Below are 22,154 nucleotides of genomic sequence, written 5' to 3'. Positions count from 1 at the left end.
AAAAAGTAAATGAAAAGCATTTGGGTTCTTTTTTTAAGGAAAGAGGAAACATGTAGAGCTCAAAGCGTTAGATGTGGAATTCTTTTGGAAAAACAACTTTACGAATTATTAAACAATAAAAACATAAATCATAAACACCATATTTGTCAAGGCTACTTATAGTCTTAAAATAAATCATATGTCCTCATCAAGCTGGAAAAAGAACTGAAGATCATGGACCCCAGCTCTTTTTTTTCTAGACAAGTGAAGAAGGGAATGGAGAGAACTTGAAGAACTGTGAAGACTCTGCGATTTCCTCTTACTTGCACATTAGCTTGTCACAGTGCCATGGATGCTGGGAGAAGGCCCACAACTCCTGGGTCAGAGGTTAAAGACCCACAGGAATGATAGTAGCCAATGTGTCAGCATCGGTGCACCCCTTCTCTTCAGGGGGACATAGAGAAGGCCACCTGATACACATGCAGTGGGCTGCATTACAGGGGAAGAACCCCGAGCTTAGGGACTGTAATCTTTTTAAGTGGGCAGAAGGCATGTCTGCTCTTCCCTCTGCAAGGAGATTGATTGGTCTCTATTATACTGGGGAGCAAATACACCCGTCCTTTTCTCTGGAGGGTGACAGTGTCTCCATCTTCTGAGGCTATTTGCTATTCAGACATCTTTGAAAACAGTCCAGACTGAAGGGCAGTCAGTGCCTCACTGCTCAGAGGTGCAGGACTGTGAGATCCACGGAGAATCGTCTCCCAGCAGAGGTGAGTCACGTACGGAAGACCACACAGCTGTTTTCAAGCCCAGAGCTCTTTTCACACCACCATACTATTTCCCAGCGAATACCTCAAGTCACAGCAGCATTTTTAGGACATATAGCTTTTCATTTTCTGGAAGCCTTGTACCTCCCAACTGAAGAAGCAAACTGAGAATCTTCATGACAAGATTTAGAGTCAGTACCGTTTCTGTCATTTCTAATTCCACATTACTTCACTGGCTCACTTGCTTCCAAGTTCATCTTTGGCTTCCCAATTTCAGCTTTGAGGGGCTTTGATCAAGCTGCCCTGAGTCAATGGAAACAGTGGTGATAGTGAAAAATGGGACAGGATCCAAATGTCAAATAAGCCTGAATAGAAAGCAACTTGGCATGAAAGGTGATTCTCCCACTTTCCCAGTAAGAAGGACCAATATTCTGGCTGGTCTAAATGTGCAGCTGAAAGACTATGGCTTATATATAATATGGCTTATATATAATAATTTTAATTACTCATACATTTCTTCAAGTCACATATGCAATTACATGGTATATTAGTAAAACTGCTTTTTTTCTCACATTTTCTGAAACAATGTCATTCATTTTCTTCCCATGCATCAACATTTAGAGACACTTTGGTGTTATCTAATCCAGGTTTTTAGGACCATTATTTCTGCATTCATATAAGTTCTTTAAAATTCAATAACTTGTTTCTTTGCATGATGTTGCCACTACAAATTTTATCTGAGGCCATAGATACATTAGAAAAATTCTTTTAAAACTTTGAGTACAATAATTTCCAACAGTGGCAGGTATGAGGACCTAAGAATTAATCCTAAATTCAGGTTATATTTCTTGGCTCCCTTTCTACCAATTCATTCAGTGGAGTTCCAGAAGCATCTCAACTAGAATTGGTTGAGAAGATTTCAAGCTAATGCAATTTTTCCAAAAGACAGTTATATAGTGCCCGAACCATAAGAGATTTTTGAAGAACTCGAATATAGGAAGTTTCTTTATTGAGAAATGATTTGAGAGGTGGAAGGAAATCCTCATGATACTACATGTGTAGTATTAACTTACTTTAGTTGAGTAATTTAAAATTCTGATCTCATTTTTCTCATCATTAAAATAAGAAAAAATACGTATACTGCTTATGTCTTAGAATTGTTATGAGTGCTGCATTAAAATAACGAGTGAGAGAGAACCTTATAAACTATAATTTACACATGTTTATGTATTTGCTTATGATGTCCCTTCTCCATTCTCTATGTTGCTGATTGGCACATTTATTTACCCAGTCACCTAAACTTCAAATTTGGGAGGCATCTTTGATCTACTCGCCTATCAAATTAAATGCCAGTCCTGCCAGATTTTTTTCTAAGATGTATCCTAGTCTTTATGCTTCTCTTTTCCTAATTCGTTCTGACCTTAATCATCTTGTCTTGACAGCCTCCATGATCACCTTACAGCCTGTTTCATACAGCTGTCAGAGGACTCTATTTTAAATGCAAATCAAATTGTACTGCTAAGATTAAAATCTCTAAATGTTTCCCATTTGCCTAAACATACTTAAAGTGTGTTTTGTGACACCAAATTCTATAAAGAAATGTTCTCTTTAAAAAGTGTTTGATAATAAAGAGAAAATTAGAAATTCTATAGAGTATATTCAAAATTCTTGTTACTAGACAATGCTCATTTGCATATTAAAGGCTCTTAGAAGTCCTAGAATACAGACAACTCTTTGCTTTTTCTAAATAATGTTATATTCCCAAATTATTTAATAATAAAATTATTTCAATGGGCAAAACACCAGTTACTGCTCTAAGAAAGGCACATAGGGCGATGCAAGCCTGTAAAATAAAGCCCAAACCCCTAAACGCGATTCAGGACCAGCCCCGCTCCCTCCATCCTCTCCTCTCACCTGTCCTGGTCCCCCTGCCCTCGACATCTAGTAACTGGCAGCAGAGTTAACAAGAAAAAGAGAGTAGTTTGATGTCCTCAGAAACTGAGGTATAGTCTACACTCTTAAAATGCTAATAACTGTATTATTTGATAGTTCAATATATCTAAACTCGTTTGTAGATGATAACATATCAACATATCAGCTGGTCTTTTTTGTTTGTTTGTTTTGACACATATAGACTTCATCAGCCTATTTGTTCTTTGTAGGTAGCTCACATATTGGAAAGGTCTAGTTAAAATCTAGGTTTCTGATTTTGGTTGATATTTTAAGAGTAAACCTATTGGAATACATTAGAGGTTTATGTTATGGAGATAATGGATGGAAAAACAGCCAAAGTTTATCTAACTTTTGAAGCCTAAACATTGTTAATATCTCAGGAGCACATGGAGAAAAGGCTGAAGTTATGTCATTTATGGTTTCACCAAGAAGTGCATAAGTTTATAAGATTGAGAGTTGAAGCTAATTAATATTCTTAAATCCTCCCCCCCCCTTTAATACTCATAGGATCTAAAGTTAGTAATTTGATAATTAGGCTGTTCTTCATTTTCAGACAGAAATTAGACATGATTAGGAACGCCGAAGTACTGGGCCGGTCAATTGTGCATCATTATTGCAGCCACTTAATGCATTTTAATGGTGGTTGATAAGGTGCAAAATGCTACATAAGCCAAAAGAAGTTTCATTCCGTTATATGTTAAACAAAGATATAAATGAGCTCACATTGGCAATTTTTTGTGCATTAACTCAAAAATTAAACATTTTCTCTTAGCTATGAGTAATCAAATACGTAATTTGTCAGAGATGTGCACTGCTGAAGCCAGCTCCCCTTCACCCAGTGCAGAGAATCCTCAGGCACAAATTTTCCTTTCACAGAGAATTTAGTGAAAAGATGTCAGCATTTGCGTTGCTGAAGAATCACGTTTTAAATTACAAGGTCAATTGCTTGGGTATATAGCTTACTCCACTTATTTTCTCATAGTTATTAACAAATATAAAATAATAACTTCCATATTATTGTATTATTTGCATCAGGCTTACAAATTTCATTGATTTTTATAGCTAACAAATAAACAAAGTGAAGAAAAAAAATAATGCAAAGACAAGACCTGGGGGAAATTCCATTTTCTTAGCCATGCTTTTAAAGTCTTTTACTAGTTCCTATGTCTTTAGATAAGATTCTTATGTTTAAATTTTTTTTTTCTTAAAGAACTAAGTGTTGGGATTGGAAAAGATCAATAAATATCATCCTTTCTAACCTTTCTGTTTATCTAGTTTGGAAACAATTGAGACATAGGCATGAACAGATGGAGATTAAATTTTTTTTTTTTTTTTGTAGTATCAAAAGCGCTATTGGAGCATATAGCTTATATCTGCAAGTTAAGCGAACATAATAATACTTCCTGATCCCGAAGCTAGACTGTGGACGACTACATCAAAGGGAAGATTTGGATCCACAGAGCAGAGACACTTAACCTAGATTTACTGCCGCTTCTCTTTGGTCCAGGGGAAGATGGCAGATAGAGACTAGATTATCCATGCTCCACCTAATCAAGAGGCCAATGGCTGTCATCTACCACCTGGTGGCTCCACAATCGTGCACCTGTGGAGAGTAGTCTGGATGATGCAAGGGCCCAAACAAATCTCTTGAATGCCTGTGTGTCTGTGCGTGGAATCTCCACAGAGATGAGTCCGTTACGGGTGGAGGTTCCCAAGCCGCTTATGCTTAACCCCCTGATCATTTAATATCAAAGAATATTGCTGTCAGGACATAACCAGGCAGGGTTGTTTAAAAGAAAACCGTTTTTTTACAGTTTGGAGCAGTGAATAGCTCTTTCGTGATAGCTATTGCAGGTATAGGAAAGTAGAAGTAATTCGTAAACCTCATGGGGGTTCTGAACAGCAGGGGCTTTACTGTTCTCTTAATGAAGCATAATGCAGGTGGCTAACATGTTTAGAATGGGCCAAGCACTGTTTTAAGAGCTTAACATGAAATAGCTCATTTAATGCGAATTAACTCATATTAGGCCTCAAAACATCCCAATAAATTCGTACTAACATTATCATAGTTTGTATCTTCATATTATAAACAAAAGAATGAAATATTATAAGGTTAAATAATCTGCTGAAATCTATCTCATTAGAAAATGGCAAAACAAGGGTTGGAGCCAATCTCTCCACCAGCACATAACCCCTATAAGATGCTGCTGTAATCCTTTGTCATACGTGATGAACTGAGTCCAACTGAAGAAACTGAATCTGTGACTTTTGGTTATTTAGTATGTTGTAAAGGAAATATAACTAATGCCATTTATTAGAAAAAATATTTACTGTTTCATTCGATTTCAGCAGCATTTTTAGCAAATGAACTTTTTTATGTGACTTGATCTTAGCTTTATGGATCATTTGCTCTGCTTTGCCTTTAATGTTTATATTTGAAGTGCTTCATGATTTATTTAGTTATTTACTTGTTTAAGTGTTGGTCTTCCTTACACGAGCATAGTAAGCATCATAAGAGAAGTCTTAGCAATGGTAGGAACTCAGTAAATATTTGTACAATGATTATATGAATTAATGAAGTTAAAAAGTTATTTATTTAGCCTATAGTGGTCCATTTTCTTTCTCACTATCGTTTTAAAGAGAGAATGACTTAATAACTCAAAATTTTTAAGGAGCTGAGACAAATGAAATATTGAAAATCCTTGCAGGCCCATGATCTAATTAAATGTTATACTTAATGACTCATATTCTTATGCAAGTACGTGCTTAATGATTCATATTCTTAAAATAAGTATGTACTTATTTATTTTTAATTGATGTAAAGTTAGCAGCAAAGAGTTAAGTATTTAAAAATAAAATTTCTTCTTCCAATCCTTGAAGTTATAGTAACGAGGTCTTGTGCATGTTTTTTTTCTACCTCTAGACTTTGTACATGTGATTTCCTCTACCTGTAATGTTCACTTCCTCCCCTTTTAACTTATTAACTCCTATTCGTCCTTTAGGTCTTAGCTTCCATGTCTCTTCCTCGAGGAAGAATTTCTAGGCCCTCCAAGATGGGCCAAATACACATTCTATACTACCTGCTCAGCTCTTTAGCAATGCACTATAACTTATTCATTTTTTGGTCTGTTTCTTCCAAGTAGACCATAGAGTTCTTGATGGTTAAGATTCTCTCTAGCATCTACTGCAAGGCCCGATAAATAATTTCAATAACTATTAAATGAGTGAATGAATGAATGAATGAGCACCAAGGGCTAAGCAAGTGGGCATGCTAAGAGAATTACTTTCAAGTGACAGGGTATGAATTTGGAAAACAGAATAGAAACAGGAGGTAGGAAAATCAGTAGGATAAACTCAGACTATTCAGCATAACTCAAATAGTTGTAATGTTTCCGGTTTTTAAGAGTTGGGCATGTGCCTATCAACTCATTCCACGTCATTTCCAGCCTTCTGCATCCCTTTCAGAAGCAAGGAGAATGGAACACAGTACCAGACAGAATGAGCACAGACAACACATGGTGAGGAAATAGCAGACGCAGACAGAGCACTGTGTGTCGAACTCAGAGACGATTTCCCAGTTGGATGGAGAAGCCCATGAGTCATTGGAAACTAAATGGATGGCAGGCAAGAGGTACTGAAAAACAGAAGATAAACCATAGAGTACAAAAAAAGAAGATGACGTGAGGGACACTATAAGGTCAAGTCAGACAGAAGAATAGTGTAGGAGGGCAGGAAGGAAAGCGTATGAATAAAGGTATGTAGAGAAGGCAGGAACGCCTCAAAAGAAACTGAACTCTGTCCTATTGACAACAGTGGGGAACATGCCTGGCAGCACATGCTGGGTGACACCATTGCCATTCATTTCTTGTGACTTCCTCTGTGCATACATAGGTGTCTTCCGGGACTTTTGATTCTCTTGACTATGATTCAGCACGATAATGACCAGGTCTTATCACTGGAGATCACTTTCTGGAATGTGTCTTCCTCTAGCTTTGTCATCCATTATTCCCATTTCATCTTGCCTGAGCCCCTACAGTAGGAACAGTGGGCAATTACCTAGTTGTGCAACCACCAACATTCAATCTTTCTCCTCAGCACGGTGGACCTTGACATTGTCCTTGTAGCTGTTCATTTCCTTGAAGAGTTGGGTGGAGCTGCAGTTGCCCCATCAAATGAACATACCATCAACTGTTTGACGGTGTTTTCTGAAGCACTACTCAAACATTAATGATTAGTACTGGAGTAGATAAAATATATTACTGAAAAATTACAGTGCAAAATGATATGTTTCTGCCTGGAATGATCAAAAATGCCAGGGATTAGAAGAAAACTATTTGTGTCTGTCCCACAGGCTAACCCTGGGCAAGCCAACATTGATCATAAATTCTGTTGGTGAATCTACTGTCTCAAAAATGAGTTCTGTTTGAAAGAAAGAATTTCTTTTTCAAGCAGAAGAAATGAATTACTAGCCTGAAATTAGGCTTTTAATCAGTCTTCATTTTCTTTCTCTTTTTCAATACAGAATAAAAATAAAAAATAAAAGAATTAAAAAAAAAAAAACCTATATAGAACAACGCCGTGTACCTATATAGAACAACAGCAAATGGTTATCCGAGGATATTTCTCATTTGATTTTCTTTCTGTCTAGAGTTTTGCGTGAGAGTAAAATTGTTCACATATCCTTTTCTTTAAAACCCACTGGAGTATGAGGAAAAACGAATGTTTATTAGGCATGTTAATGAGTGAATGTATAGTTTTCTATGTGTGCTCTGTTGTCGTTCCATTAAATGAAAGCACTAAAACACATTAAGGCCTTACTTAATGTGTATATTAATAGATTCAAGCCTATTATCATACAAAAAGCCAATTAGCAAATCAAGACTTATAGCAATGCCTTAAAGGTAATTGTAAAACTTGTGTAAAAGTTTTTTTCCCAACTCAATCAACTTTTCTAATTTAGAAAGTTTATAAAATTATGGAACACGTCATGAAGAATTTAGCAAAGCCAGTGGTCTTTTTTACCATACTTGTCTGGCCCTATGTCTAGGCCCTTGTAATTTTAAGCAGTGAATAGAATCCTGAGTTTGGATTTTATTTCTTTTTAAAGGTAGCGGCTTGCATGATGGACTCCGTTTTCACACAGTGTCTTCTCTCCTCCATGGAGTTTCAAAATCATTACAGGAAATTCTACTCTCCTATTCTTTCTATTCTAATCTATTTTATTATCTATGAGACATTTCAATTCCATAGTTCACTTAAGTTTTTCTTGCTTAAATCAATTAAAATATATGTGTGTTAAAAACCTATATTTGCAGAATCATCGAAGCTGATCCTTAAGACCATTCTTTACAGCCTAAAGGTGATTTGTTAAAAGATGTAAGAAAAAACTCATTTATAACTCTCTCTATAAAGATATTAGAGGATGGAAAGTCAAAACAGATGGCAAAATCAGTCAAAATCAAAAAATGTTTCTCAAACCACTTTCTTTCATTTTATAATTGAAAAGGTTGTTTAAATTAAAAAGACTAGGTCTTATTATAGTGCATTATTTTGATTATTTTGGTTATTATTTTGATATATTTCAAGCATATAGAAAAGTATAGATGAAAAAACTCAAACACCTGTGTATCTCTTGCCAATACCATTTTCTTGCATCCTCCATGTGGCAGTATTTGGTGTTTATTTTCCCCAATCATCTATTTATATTTATGGACCCATAAACAATATGGTGTTGTTTTGCATATTTAAGCTTTATTTAAATATTAGTACATAAATTTTAAATGTGTGCTGTATAACACTATTATTGCTCTTTCTGCCTACCCTAATGTCTTTGAGATATATCCGTATTGACACTCGAAGCTCTAGTTCACTTTCTAGACAGGATTCAGTATAGGAGAATAGACATTTATGTTCACAATTTTTATTCTTACAAACTGTCACAATAAGCCATATATATATATATATGTGTGTATGTATATTTGTGTGTATATACACATATATGTATATATATCCTTGTACAAATGCTGTAAGAATTTCTCTAATTTTGTAGGAGTTAAATGGATAAATCACAGCATAAGCACAAATCTTCAACTTAAGCAAGTCCTGATGTCACAATTTGCACACCTCGCTGCAGGATACCAAGGTGCATATTGCTGTACCATCACTCAGTACTTCCTGACTGTACTTTTTTGCCTTTTGAGCATGAAGTGGTATCTTACTGTTGATTGAATTTGCATTTATCTGAATAGCGTGAGCTTGAGCATTTGGATATTTGCTTTGTGTATTTTTTAAAAATATTTAATTAAAGTGTACTCATTTAAAATTGGAAAAAGGAAACTCAGAAAGGAAAAAATTGCCTATAGCTTTGATATTTATGGATAACTGCTATTAGCATTTTGCATTTTAATGCATTTTTACTATCTCATTTTTCTTTGAATATTGTTATTCATGGTTATGACTATACATCATAGATCGATTTTAAGGAGAATTCACAAACATTCACATGCTCTCTATATGGAAGATAAGAAGTTACAAAATGTTTGTTCCTAGATGAATTATTCGTCTTCACCTTAAAAGAAAAATGACATATTCCATTGAGTAGGCTTCAGATTTGAAAAAAAAAAAAAAAGATTCCTTAAGTACTGTGACAACATTGATTACTCTAACAACTTGGTTCTTATGAAAGGAAACAGAGAGGCTTTTTGATTAGTAATTCTCCTATAACCATGTTCAATATTGTTAGTTAAGGAACATTACCAAGAATGGAACCTCCAACACTACTTAGTGTATTAAATCATCATTAAAACTACAAAACATTCTATTTGCACAATGGACAAAAATGTGGTTTAAGAAACTCATTTCCTGTGACTAGGAGTGGAGCAGATCCAGAAGAAAATCTGCAGGAATTCTGCAGCGTTCAGCTGCCCCAGGGTACACAAAGCACCATGGATTTCTTTCCTTTGAGATTTAAATCCAGGAAAGGTGGATTCACCAAAGCACCTAATCTCTGAGTTGTAAATTTATTTCTTTTCAAAATCAACTGTAATAAATCTTTAAAAAAATTTTTCAGTTACATTCAGCATTAAATATTATTTTGTACTAGTTTCAAGTGTATAGTATAGTGGTTAGACATTTATGTAATTTATGAAGGGATCCCCCCAAAAAGTCTAGTACCAACCTGGTACCATAAATGGTCATTACAATATTATTCACTATATTCTTTATGCTGTAGTAAATCTTAAGGAACATTTATAAACACGAGCACATAAAAGTGATATGTCCTGAGCCGTAGCATAACTTGGTTTACCTGGTTGCTTTAATATGCCAATAACAATGGGGCGGACATCTCACCATGCCATCTTATCCTCAAAGACCTGTCACTTCTGTCCTTCTGGAATCTAATGCCCCACGCACGAAAGCCAAATCCAGACAACATATTTTGTTGTCGTTATTTTAAAGGCAGCCTGTTTCTTAATTCTCTTTCTCTTTCTCTCCCTTCTTCCCTCCTCTTCTCTTTGTCTTTCTCTGTATTTTATTTTATTTTTTTTACTTCCTTTGTCCTTTCGAGATTCATCTACATGTAGGTCACATTCTTTTGTTTTTCAATTAGAATACAATTAGTGCCTTTAAGCACAGTAGGCACATTTTATAAATTTCTCAAATAATAATTTAGTTCCATTATTTTTTTTAATTGTGACTTCTTCTGTTAATGCTTCCTCTCACGGACAACTACAGTCCACAGGTTAGATCACTGTTCTCTGCCCTCCATACTTATCGTGCTTTTCTTGTTTTAATATCTTTGGCTTTTCTTCTGAATTCTGAGAGAGCTTTCCGTGTGCTGTATTTCCTTGATTTTACTTTCTGCAGTGTAAATTCTGCAACTTAAATTTCTGCTCTCTATGTGGATTTTAATTATGCTTTTGCATTTGTATAACTTTAACACACTTGGATTCATTTCTTATTTCAGATATCTCCATTTTATTGCACGCTGTTATCTTTAATTTCAGCCTATTCTGCTTTCTCTGCACTAGTGAGAATGCTAAAGAAGTTTCTAACATTTCCTTCTGATTTCTATGATAAATCATTTTCAGTGATTTACCCTTCCTTTATTTCTTGCAGACTAGGCAGCCCTTCACTTCTTTGACAAGGGGTTATCAAAATGTCATTGCTTTTCTGTTTTACTTTGTTCCTGTTTTCTAGTGCTTGATGATAGACGCATATATAACTTAGTCCTGATTTAACCAATCAACATAAAATGATTTTAATTATAATTAGATTTTCTTGAATTGAAAAATGCCGTATTGATTAGCTGTGAGACCAGAGGATCATGACAAGGAATTTATGAAGACTGTAGATATGCGTGCAAATCTTTTGCCTCTATGCGTATGAGTATTTGCTTAAAGAAGAAAAAGAAAAATATTTTAGGTTATACATAGATACTTTATAAATAATATTTAGTTATATATAGAAGACACATTAACTTTTACTATTATTTCTCTAAAAAGACAGAACATGTCACAAATAGATGCAATTTTTTTTTTCTTAATGGTGTTTTAATTTAATGGTAGAAGGTTAGTTCATTATTTTCTCCGAACTTTGGTACTAATATATTTTCCTTTTATGTTTCTAACAAAATATATGATTTTCTGCTTGAAGGAGGAGAAAGCTGTCAGCCGAATGAATATCTTTAGACATTTATCTGGTTGTAGATATTCACAACACACATTTTATGTCAAAATCAAGTAGCTGCAGTAATAGATGTTATTTAACTAAGGATGAACTTCTTATAACTTGATAGATAGAATTTGAGTCATATGTTTTTTATATGGGTTTTGTTTAGGAAAATAAGCATTCTTATACCTGCTGTTAGGAAAAGAAAATTCTGGAAAGCAGTTTAGCAAAACATTTCATAAAAACTGTAGAATTTATGCATTTCCTTTGACTCAGAAAATCTGCTTTTAGAAAATTAAGAAAATAACCCAAATAGAGATTACTCTAAAGGACTATAAAATTTTAGATGAATTTTAAAAATAAAAATGTTATATGTTGAGTGTTCAATCATTAAATAAATAAAATATGGATTAGAAATTTTTTTCCGGCTAGATTTACTATTAACATTTTTTTGTTGAAATTTACCTAACTTTATTTTCAAAATCAATATGATTTCATAAGCGTTAATAGAGTTTTAGGGTAAATATCAGAAAATTTGCCTACCTCCCAATATTTTGGGGTCCCTTTATTCTCATTGAGAGAGGAGATTATTATCCTGAATATTTTGCTCCCGTGTCGTATTGTATTCTGCCAATTTCCAATTTGGAAATTTAGAACCCTTCTAAACTGAGTCTTTTGGATAAGGCATTTCAGACTTGTTTAATTTCCAGGAAACACCTTTACAGTTGAAATAATGGCTCATTTGATGTAATGCAAGCTTAACAAATAAAAAACTTAAGTGACGTTTTAAGTGATGCAGCCAATATTCAAGGTTTTACTTTATAGCTTCAGTTTCAACTAGTGAAGGAAATTTTGACAAAGGAAGCACTCCTAGGGGCAGGGTGGGGAGAAGGATTAAAGAGTTGAGGGGAGTCTGGCAAAGCCCAAGTCAGTGGAACCTCAAGCAAATGGTGTGTTGAAATTAGAAGTTTTCAACCCATCTTTAGTCAGCAATATTACAGCATATTATCTGCCTATCTAGTTATTAGGAATGAGTGGATGATTTGAACATAGGACATTGAACATGAGGAAGATTAATCACAACTAAAACCTACATGCACATAAAGAGAGCTGCATGGTTTTGTGGCAGCAATGGCACAATTTTTGCTTTCTTTTTTTTGTGGGTTTTAAAAATCATTTGACTACTTCATTTTCGGTATTTCTTATGTGCAAATACACTGCTTTCCCCACCCCAAATTAAATAATCCATGTTGCTTTAGATGCATATTTAAAACAAATTGATTCTCAGTGTTGAATTCAAAGTCAGTCTTATTAACCAAACTGGCTTTTTCACCCACCAGCTGTTTGATCATGAGCAAATCATTTCAGTTCCAAGATTTGAATTTGTCACCTATAAAATCGGAGCAATGTGACCAGGCCTATGTCCCTCAGACAGTGTGACAATCAATTATATCAGATGTCTGAATACTTTGAAGTATAGTACAACTGCTCTGTGTAAATACTGATAAGTGCTCTACGTTTTTCCTTTGAAAACATGTTTGAAACCCACAGCTGGCACATTGTGAACCACATGCCATGACAATGATTTCCGGCAACATGGAAAGAACTCAGACTTGGGAGTCAGAACTGATTCAGACACTGTCCATTCTACTTAGTGGCTGTGAGCCCACGGGTCATTTATTAAGCCATCCTGAGCTTCAGCTGGTTTTTGATTTCTAAGAGTAGGTATTAGCGCTCTGTTCAAGACTGTCAGATGTCAGTTCTACTACCTGATTTACTGATTAAAGAGACCAAGGGTGAAATTTCATAAGCAAAATATATTCAGAACATATTCAACTGCCTGTATGAACTACTTGGGATATGGACCAAGAGTTCCAGAAAGAGTCTTTGATGATGTTAAATGCTTAATTCACTTGCATTCTTAAAACTGAAAAAAAATGATATTTAATAAATTATCAGCATTCGTTTTTGACAAAACTTCAGTCCACTTACCTTGATGCTTCTGGTCTGTGTCATTTCTCTGCAGCAGCTTGACCTACCCTGTCCTTGACATCACGTTTGTGTAAGTCCATGCACAGAGTTCCTACCTCCTGTTGGGCACTATTTAGGTTCCAGAAACAAAGCAAAGAGCAGAACAGACACAATGCCTACCCTATGGGCGCTTACATTCAGCCACTAAAGAAAACCACTTAAATAAAACACAGAAGGTAGAAGTGCAATGGTGTTGAGAGCTATGAGAACTTCCCTGTCAGGGCGAAAGTCACCCAGCAGCTGGAATTTCTCTCACTTCCCCCTTGAATTTAAGTGTTTTACATTCATAGACACGCGGTGCACATGAAACACTATGAGGTGTTAATGGGATTTTTAACAACAAACCTCTAATATGGGCTTTAGCAAATGTCTGTCTCTGCAGAAAGGCCTTCCCTGAAACCTAACCCCTTAGCCTCTTTCCTTGCCTTACCCGTGAGCACATCATTTTAATGGTGGCTCCTTAACGGCTCCGGTCCAGCTCTCACATCTGCATCCGCTCCGTTCCCGGCTTGTCACTCCTTAATGCTGTCTCTAGTCCACCTGTGTTCCCATGTACAGCGGGTCCTTGCTTAACATTGTTTTGTTCAACATCATTTCCTATAACAACGTGGAGATGCCCTAGGAACTTAACTCTAGTTTATGTCAATTAGCCTGTGGGAAAATTGGTTTCATTACAGGTCCTTTCCCTTAAAAGTCCCAGAACCGATCGAGGACATTAAGTGAGAATTTTCTGTATTATCATCCTTACCCTTGAAACTCGGAGTTTTCTGTGATTGAGACTTCCCAGTGATACTTTTTGAATCTGCAAGTGCTTGCCATTGTCTGAGGCCACGCTGCGTCTCAGCCTATCTCTTACGTTCCCCATGACATTTTCCCCGCGGACTGCTCTAGATGCAGACTCCCGCTTCCCAATGTAAAGTGTGACAGCTGCTTCTAAGTCTTGCTCCCATGCTCAGCTGTCCAGCATAAGACCTATGCTGACGGACTTCTCAGAAGGGTCCTGGCTTTCCCTGCACAGTCGAGTTGCACTACTAACCCAGACCTGGGTGGGACAGTTACTTCTGGAAGACTTGGTGCAGTCAGTGATTCTTTTTTTTTTTTTTTTAGGTGAGGCAACCCTTGATTGACCTCAAGGGTTGCAAGGACCTTGTCAGCTTACAATCCCTCATTTTTAAATTTTTTACACCTACAGCACCTGGTCTTCCTTGGTGGTCTCCCATCCAAGTACTAACCAGGCCTGGCCCTGCTTAGCTTCCGAGATCAGACGGGATTGGGCTTGTTCAGGGTGGTATGGCCCTAGACTCAGTGGATCTTCAGAAAAGATTCGGATGGTCAGCTTTACAAGGGAGGCGATATTTAAGTTCATCCTTAAAAACATTGAATTGAAATGGGCAGAGTAAAAGGAAAAAGGTCTTTTCTAGTTGACAGAATCTTGGGAGCAATAAATGTTGAGAGGAAAATGCCCAAGTTGTATAGGAGAATGGCAAATAAACCTGTGTGACCTGTTCGGTTCTAGTCATATTTAGTGAGTGCCAACCACGAATCAACATCCCGCTGCGTGTTGGAAATAAAAAGATGACTAAAATTCAGAAATATAAAGATGACTAAAATTCAGAAGCTGACAGGCACGTCGGAGGTTATATAAGAGAGATCATACTCTGGTGCTTTCAAACGCTAATATGTTTAGACTACTTTTTAAGTAAAAGGGTATTTTTGGTGCAATTCTAGAATAATTTCAATAGGAAATATAAAACATTTTTTTCTCTAGATATTGGTATATTTCTATCTAACTTTATTCTCTTAACTAGACTGGTATCTTTGTGGAATATACTCACTTAAGTCACAGTAGCTACTTTTATACTTAATTATTTTGTGCATATTTTTTTTTCTCTATAGTGCACAAAATAATAACCCTGTAAGAAGACCTACATTTTATGGAGATGAAACATTCTCCATTTTTTTATGAAGTTCTATCATTAGAAAACTTTAGTAGATAAATGGAAGTTTTGATGGGAAGGTTAATGTAATGGAAAATTAACAATAGAATAAAAATACATTTTACTACCTAATTAGCATTTAATTAGGACTGAATTTTCATTTCTTCTATGGAAAATGTTGATGGCTAAAAATATGTACACATTTTAAAAAAAATTCTTCTCTGTGCCTTTGTCTTCTTAAAGCTCTGTCTCTCATACCCCTCACACAAATGCACAGTTTCATACACAAACACAACTTTTTTCTCTACTCTTTATTCTGCCTTCCAAATAAACCTTCTATATTCCCTTTTTGAACCTTTTAGAAATTATTAAAGACTTATTTTTTTTTAAATGCTTCATTTCTCGGGACCATTTTCAGAGTAACAGCTGTTTCTTTTAAAAATTTTGTTTAATTATTAAGCACATTGTAGTTTTAATTTTTAATGGGCTCTGCACATACATATGCAACGTAAGGGATCACAAAAGAGGAGGCCGGAAATGGTGGCCGTTTTCAAGTACATGAAGGGCGCTAATGCGCTATTCTCTGTGGTTGCCTTTTGTGAGTAGAAAACATAAAGCGATGGATTCTGAATGTAGCATGGTTAGAAATAACCTGTATTTATTTTGGCACAGATTCTCCACCAGGAACTCTTATGTAGGTTCTCTCCTGAAATTCCCATAGTAAGATGAGGGTAAGGAGACTCAGACTGGGCTCACCAGTCGACTGATCTGGGACTTGCGTCTGTATAGATTTTCCTGCCGTTACATCTCACTGTCTGAGCCAGTTAACTGTATTTAGGAAATATTGTCTTGGCAGCTAAGGTTTTAAATAATAAAATGGATTGGTAAAGGGGTGTGTAACTAACCTGTTAACATGGCTTAAAAACATAATAAAATGTTGTTTGAAAAGTTAGGTAGACTTCTGACTGAAAAATGAACAATAGACAAGGTAGCCTTTAATATGAGCTAGGATGCCATGAGAATATTTTTATTTATTTATTTATTTAATTTATTTATTTAGGCGAGGCAATCCTTGGTTGATCTTACAGATTGCAAGGACCTTGTCAGCTTATAATCCCTTCTTTTTTTATTTTTTACACTTACAGCACCTGGTCTTCCTAGGTAGTCTCCCATCCAAGTACTAACCAGGCCCGACCCTGCTTAGCTTCCGAGATCAGACGAGATCGGGCTTTTTCAGGGTGGCATGGCCATAGACGAGAATATTTTTAAATTAATAAATATTTTGTACTTTCAAAAGAAAAATGAACTCACTCTCATGCTTCAGTAGGATAAGATGACCACTTGGAGCTATAGACTTTCTCTTTTGCTGTAGATGTATCTATTTCTCTTGGTTACCACTTTCATATCATGAGATTTTCCATCTCTTCTATCAGATGACAATGGGAATATGGCCTAGAACATTCTAGGGATGTCAGCATCTTCGGGCTTATCAGACAGTCCGGCAGGTGGATACCCCACTTGCCGGCACTAGTCATAAGCACCTAAGGCACTAACAACCCCAGCTGCTGAGCATATGTCTGTGTTGTGGTTTTGACAGAGGTGACAGTGAGTAGGGCTGAGTAGCTCCTGTGCTGTCTTGTCACCAGAAACGGGTAGGAGAGGCAGTCTCAAGTTCTGTGAGATAAGCACACTTCCATTATCAATGCCCGAGTTTCCAAATTTTAGTAAATTCTGTTTAATGTTCAGGTGTGATAGAGTGAAAGCAAAACAATGGGAAAGCTCCCTCAATTATTTTAAAACATGATGGAAGCCTTGGTTTTGGCGGTCTACAGCTGCTACTGAGAATGTGGGCACTTAAGCAGATCACAACAGGTGAGCTCAATCAAACGTTCACGTGTGAAATATAAACTCGGTTGTAAGCTGTGCTGAAGAACTATTATGCCAATAAAGAGCAAATGGTAATGGATTTTTCTCTTTCACATGAGGCACAAATGGGGACTTTATAATTTACCTCTTATGGGGCCTATTGAAAAAACCCGTTGTGATCTACTTTTGAGTATCCTTGTTTTTTAAAATATCAATTACTTGGTTTTGCAATTAAAAACATAAATTTACTGTGCTTTATTTCATATTATATTTTCTAGAATCCTAAAGGTGAGTAAAGTACTATTTCCATACTTTCCAAGACCCTTTATTATTTCTGAATATTTAGAACTTTAATTAGTTTGCTTTTTCTTCCCCTTGGCACTGACAATTTTCTTTTGTACTTAAAACTTTTACCTACTTTTTCTTTGTATGAGAACCGTTAAGAATACCGAGAAGAGTTTTTCCCCAATCACTAAGACGTTTTTATCTTGCCAATCAAATTCAACCTAAAATTTTATTCTTTACCTAAAGCTTGAAGCTAGTGTGAAACCACTTTATACAAAGATGTTTTTTTACTTTTTTCCTTCTCTACCCCTAGGGGTCAAACATCTAATCCTTTAGGTTTAGAAAGTACTGTTTGACATAGAACCTGACAGTTTTGTATATAGTAGATGCCTAAGGTACATTTGCTGAATTCATTCATCTTGGAAGCCTCCATTTGTTGAAAGTCTCATTACTAATGGCGCACAGGGTCTTTTAGATGGATATATGACACAATGCATGTTTAGAATCAGAACTCTTGAGATGTGTACTAGTTTGCTGTTTGACTAGGATGGTGCTTTATTTATATTAAGAAAAAAAAACTTTATAAAATATATAGAACAAGGGAATGAGGTGTCGTTTAGAAATATAAAGGTACATTATTTCTCCATGACTGCCCCAAAGTAGGTAAATGGCCAGTTACATAAGCAGTTGCCCCACTGCAGTCTAAAGCTCTGATAATAGATAGAGTAAAGAGACTTTGATCTGTCACCAACAGTAGAGACTGGTTCTCCTGACTCTTAGCTTAGTGTTCTTTCCTATATGTGATAGTTGGTAAATGAACGTATACAAGCATTCATGAGTTATCCCCAAGACGTGACTATTTTCACAGTTTTTTCCTATCTGCATGTGCAAGTTGAGCATTCCCTCTTCTAATTTATGGTTAAAGTCCATCAATTCTAAGCTAAGAAGTTTTTTATTAGGGAGGACAAGGGAGCTGGAGACCTCCCATTGCCCCCACCAGTGAAGGATCACTCTCTGGTTTGGGGACTTTAGTGCACTCAGGCGTGAGCTAGTGCCATGTTTAGCATTTTCATCATTAATCATCCCCAAATTCAGGGACTTTAGATGATTTTCTTGATTCTAAGGATTTGATATGGACAAGGAAACCAAGATAATATAAAATACTAAAAAAGTCATCATCAGAGATGTAGACTCCAGAATTACACAAAGCTTTGGGGCTCAGACTGTAGATCCCAGAATAAGACCTCAGAGGTGACAAGTAGGGTTACGGGGGATCCTCCTACATCAAGGGTCAGTCAGAGGTCTATAAGATACTATTGTAGTTTGTTGTAAGTGACCTTTTAGAAATTATAAATGCAATTATGACATAGAACCTGTTTGACAGTTTTGTATACAGTAGGTGCCTAATGTATATCTGCTGAATTCATTTATCTTGGAAGCCTCCATTTGTTGAAAGTCTCATTACCAATGGGGTGTAGGGTTTTTTAGGCGGATATATGACACATGTATATTTTTAGAATCAGAACTATGAGAATTGTACTAGTTTGCTGTTGGCAGAAATTCTCCCCAAATAGTGCTCCTCTAATGGAGATCATCATTTTCATAATCATTATCATTATCATCAGCACGATCATCTGCACCATCATCATTTCTCTTTATTGAGTGCTTACTTCGTGCCAGGCCCTCTGTAGACATTACTTCACTTAACTCTCAGCTGTAACTCTGGAGAGCATTCCTGCCTCATTTCACAGATGAAATTCGGAAGCCTAAGGTGGGTATTATTATTTCCATTTCCATGTTACAAACTGCTTCTCTGAGACATTTTGATATTTACTTAAATCACTCAGATAGTAAAATGCAGACCCAGAATCAAAATACTCCAGGTCCTTCTAACTTCGACTCTACCAATTCTGCATGATTCCATAGTTAACAAGGAAAAAGAGAGATATAAAACTTTGTTTTAGTTTACATGCAATAAACATCACTCTTTCTGGTTACATTCTGTGAATTTCAACAACTGCCTAGTATCATATAACCATGACCACAGTGAATATATGGGATCATTCCATTATCCCCCAGAATTCCGTCGTATTCTCCCTTCACAGTCATACCTTCTCCTGCCCCTAACTCCTGCCCACAATGATATGTTCTCCATCTCTATGACCTTTGCCTTTTCCAGGACGGCATGTAAATAGAATCTAGAGTAGGCAGCATTTTTTTGTCTGGCTTCTTTCACTTAGTGTAATGCATATGAGATTCATGTAGACGGTTTTGTGTCTCAACATGGATGAAATCGATGTGTACAGTTAGTGTAGTGTGTTTATCCATTCAGCAGTCCAAGATGGCCTCGTCCTAGGGGTAGCGGTTACCCAGCTATCGGCCAGTGAGCCTCCATTCTCCTCCATGTGACTTCTACAGTAGCTTGGGCTCGTCCACGCGGTGGCTGCAGTACTCCAAATGCAGTGGATGTCATAGTGTTTGTGCTGTGCACTGGGACTTGCTTTCTCTAGCTAGCATAAGCATTTTTCCATCCACTGCTGACATTTAATTTGCTTTAGTTCCGTGGACCCAAGAAAGTCACGTGGCCAAGCCCCAGAGTTACAGGTGTGGACAAATAGACTTTACTTTCTGGAAGAACATGTGACAAATTCACATTTCAAGTTGCATAAAAGTCAGATAACTTGATTATACTCACTCCAAATCTCAGGAATTACTTTTTTGTTTTTTTTAAAGGAAAACTCCTAGTAGAGCACTGTCATTGGTAAATGGTAGCGGTCCCTGGGGCATCTGGAAAGGTTACTGTTAGGCAGAGGTCACTAAGATACAAAAGACATGATCCCTCCCAACAAGGAATTTTAGTTTCTGTTTGTTCTCCCACATCAATGTGGGATTTTAAGTTAATTATTCAATTTATGTCTAATTTTTAATAAATGATAAATATGAATAATATAAATAATAAATGAAAGAATGTATAGCATGGTAACTCTTGCTTTCCAACTTAACATGGTTATTGAGGGAACAAGTTAAATCCATTATTAAAGCATTTAGGATTATTAGAATGGCTAACATGGTAAGGCAGTATAATATAATTAAAATCCTTTTGACTCTCACTGTGGGCTTAGTTTTGGATGAAGAGCCCGAGAAGCCTGGAGCAGTAAGTGATGGATCTGGACGAAATCACAGCAACTCTAGTTTCGTGGCACTCTCTATAGTTAGAGCCCAAGCATTTGGAATTGGTCAACTAACACATACTCTTACACACATAATATGAAGTAATATCACTGTGGGTTAAGCTGAATTACTACTAAAAGCTTCTTTCTGATTTCTACTATCTAATCTTCTGACTATGCTAGTCCTACCTACCCTTCCTATTCTGCAGGAAACTAAGGCCAATTAGTTTAAACATTACTCCCAGAACAAGACTCTCATTTATTTTGCCCCTGTGACTTTTCCTGTGTTGATTACCATTAAGAAAAGGTCCCCATCTACCACTTCAGAGAACCTTCTTAATGTGACTTTGTTTCCTGGACACCAGGTTACAATGGCATTTGCTATGCTGAGTGACTGTGGTGCTGAAACTGCTTTCACTTCGGTTTATCATTTGTGGGGAGAGGATGGAACACTTGAACAGGCAATGATCTGTGTGTATCAATTACACATACACACAGTGTTTGCAATCTGATGGTGTGCATAACTGATTTCCAATAAATGTTATTTTGGGTATTGGGATATTTGGGGTATTCTTAGGGATGTTATAGGGGGAATCATCTTAAAACTCGCAGCTCAGAAATGGCATTTCTGTTGTCAGTAGTGTCCTTCACAGATCTTTAAGATTTTACAGTTTCACGGGGATCCTATTGGCCTCGGTGCTTTAAAAATGCTGATCCTTGCTACCATCCTGACATTTAATTAGAATAGAAAATAAACTTTATCATTTCGTCTGTGCCTTTAATTACTTATTTTCTTGAAAAAAAAAAACTTTAGCACTTCTAAAATTCACTTTGTTGTTTTGCTGAATGACAGTATTACAGTATTAGAGTTGTTTATTTTGTATAAATTGAAGTATTTCTATCTTGAAGTATGTACTTCTTTTTCCTCGGGAGCGCAAACTACTCTACAGGCAATAACTCATTTAGATCTTCAAATTCTATGGAGGGTCGTAGGTGATAAGTAGTATATCCAATTTACAGGGAGGACAATTGAAATAGAGTGATGTGGCGAATTGCTCTGAGTCATAGAGCACAGCTGTTATTGAACTCAGAATGGAATCAGGGTCTCTTGACTCCCAATTAGTTTTCTACTCAAGAGATCACGCTACCTGCCCCTTCAGTCCTTGGCAAATAGATGATGAACTTTATACAAAGCTAACTCTCAGTTATCTACAGTTTATGATGTACATCTACAGATTCTGGTTTATAGTCTTATCATTTCTCTCTAGTGGCTATGGGCAGCATCCTTCATGTTCTCTGTCTCATTGCTGCTGTGACAAAGGCAGGAAGAATAGCAAACAGGATGGTAGCAATGGAAGCAAAAGGATCTTGTGTGTGGCAAATACATAACCTAGAAAGTTTGAGGAAATAGAATAATAGTTGCAGAGCTGGAGGGTGAGGATTACACTGCCCTCTATTTGTGCAGATGGATGCAAATTGAAATGACATTCCATCCT

At 36.3% G+C, this 22,154-nt stretch overlaps 1 protein-coding gene and 2 pseudogenes across 2 annotated transcripts in view; 1 reads left to right on the top strand and 2 right to left on the bottom strand.

Moving 5' to 3' along the window:
- NKAIN3 (sodium/potassium transporting ATPase interacting 3) overlaps positions 1 to 22,154 on the top strand; it is a 479,207-nt gene that overhangs the window by 86,913 nt on the left and 370,140 nt on the right. The window lies entirely within an intron of this gene.
- On the bottom strand, positions 14,584 to 14,702 carry LOC120607660 (uncharacterized; annotated as a pseudogene).
- On the bottom strand, positions 16,474 to 16,592 carry LOC120607612 (uncharacterized; annotated as a pseudogene).

Source organism: Pteropus medius, unplaced genomic scaffold, assembly GCF_902729225.1.
Source record: "Pteropus medius unplaced genomic scaffold, Ma_sr-lr_union100, whole genome shotgun sequence".
NCBI classification, from domain to species: domain Eukaryota; kingdom Metazoa; phylum Chordata; class Mammalia; order Chiroptera; family Pteropodidae; genus Pteropus; species Pteropus medius.
Note: the sequence above shows the minus strand (reverse complement) of the source record. Positions and strands in the feature narration are given on the sequence as shown.